Source organism: Vigna umbellata, chromosome 1 (genome assembly GCF_029865625.1).
Source record: "Vigna umbellata cultivar VRB3 chromosome 1, Vumbellata_1.0, whole genome shotgun sequence".
NCBI classification, from domain to species: Eukaryota; Viridiplantae; Streptophyta; class Magnoliopsida; order Fabales; family Fabaceae; genus Vigna; species Vigna umbellata.
The window spans coordinates 68,051,927-68,054,118 of record NC_142165.1 but is presented as its reverse complement, the minus strand read 5'-3'; positions in this window follow the sequence as shown (position 1 = coordinate 68,054,118).

Sequence of the window (2,192 nt, the reverse complement as noted above, 5' to 3'; positions counted from 1 at the left end):
TCATGTGGTTGTATCTCTTACTGTCGTCGTATGCCTTAGTCCATTTTTCTAGTGGAATTAGATAAATCAAGATACTGCTTGATGGAATTCTAACCTCACATCCATTAACTTTTCTTGTAAAGTGGGTTGTTTCATCTCATTCCTTGGGAAAGCTAAAAATTAGGAATTATCTTATTTAGTTATTTGGAAAACAATGGATGTAAATGATTTAGCATACCATGTTTGCTAGTTGTGTCTTAAGCTCGTAATGCTTGAACTTTCTAATTGAAATTTGATGCGATATGTCTTATGCAATAGACTGAGGTAAAACCATCTCCTTCCCAATAAAATTTTGGTGACTCTAAAGCTGACAATATGCTTATACCTTTAACAATTATGAGCCATAAATTCGAGTGTGGTGTGATGTTTGTCGTAACCGTTAGAAGAACAATATCATAACATCCTTATTTTCTCCTTAATCAATGGTCAATGCTAATGGAAAAAAATGTTTCTATTTCCATCTTGAGTAGTGGCAGTCAACAAATTACCATGAAATCTTCTCGTTAGGAAGGTCCTGCCAACTTGCATTATAGCCTTACAATAATTGAACCCCTTAATGCATAAATTAAAAGACCAGAAGGCACGTTGTAATATATAGGTAGAGTTGTCTTCGATATAATGATGATTAATATATTCCACGACTATGCATAGGCTTGTTTGTTATATTGATTGCAACCATTGTGGAAGATCGTTATATGATTCTTCCACCAATCCTCAAATTCCATTTGTAATGCCTTTTGTTTTTATCGGGATGGATGAATTTACCTTTACCAAGTTCACCATAATTGAAGCAATTTGGTTTGAGTCCAAATTGTTGTGATCAACAGGAAGGTTAATGGACAAGCACATGTGAGGAGCTTCAACTCTTTTTTATTTCTCACTATTGACATATTTTACTAAACGATGCTCGAATGCGCCTGTTGTCATAATGTATGCAATAGGACATATATTTGTCGAATTTCGATTCAATAACAAAATATTTGTACCCATAGTCAATATGATATTGCTTGATGATAACCAAAGTAGAGTATTATTTCAAATTGAAACACAAGCTTTCTGAAAGCTCGAATTGAATGTTTTGACCAGCTCAACTAAATGAGTGATGTTTTGAGTTACATGATGGTTGTAATGTATCTTCATTCTCCTCATTGTATGAATCCCTATTTAGGTCAGTAACTACAACTTTGATAATTGGCTCCTCCTCATTAGTCTAGAACTCCCATATGTACCATGTTGTCATTTACCATGTTCAAAAGAAAAATAAAATATAACTCAGTTTTATATATTTTAGATCCAAATAATTTTTTAATATATATGTTTAGTTGACTAATATATTATTGATTAAAATGTGATTTGTTTTAATGAAGACCCACTTTTAGACATACAACAATGTGTATAGCCAATGTAGGTCGAGTATGGTTCTTACATTAGTTTAATATGACACAGAGGTAATGCATATAATTTAAATATAGAGAGATTGAAGATTCATTACACATTTAGCTCCAACAACAACCAAGTTAACACAATGAACTTAGAACTTATACCTTGTGTGAAGAATTTATTCCTTTTCAGTTCATCATTGCTCCACTTGTTGGCTTGCACAAGGAAATCATAGGCTCATTTAGCTTCAACAACAACCAAGCTAACAGACTGTCCTTGAAAACATTCATTAGACAATTGAAAGTTGTCTTCCATGTGTAGTTGTACGTTGGACTTGAATAAATTCAATACATTATTCAGTTGCCCAACCTTGTCACACACAAAATTCACTTTGATTCAAAGGTGTGACACATTCTCTATAGAACCATATATATGTCACCTAGTTCACTTATTAGGTTTACATGAATATGTCTTTCATTATTAATTCAAAGTTCACATCACCTTTCCATCTGCTCACATATGTTTCCTCAAATTCTTCTACTCACTTCTGGTAGGTTTCTCATGGTGATAATTTTTAATTGACATTAGTTACTCAATAAACAACCTATGAGGAAGTTTAATATAATACCTTTGATTAGGTTTTAGATGTGCATCCTTTTATTTGCATGAGATTGCTATTATTGATTTTGTTAAAAATATTGCACTAAAATATGCATGGTTTTAATATGCACATACCTAGGAAAAAAAGTAACCCTCACATGGTTATTTCATTT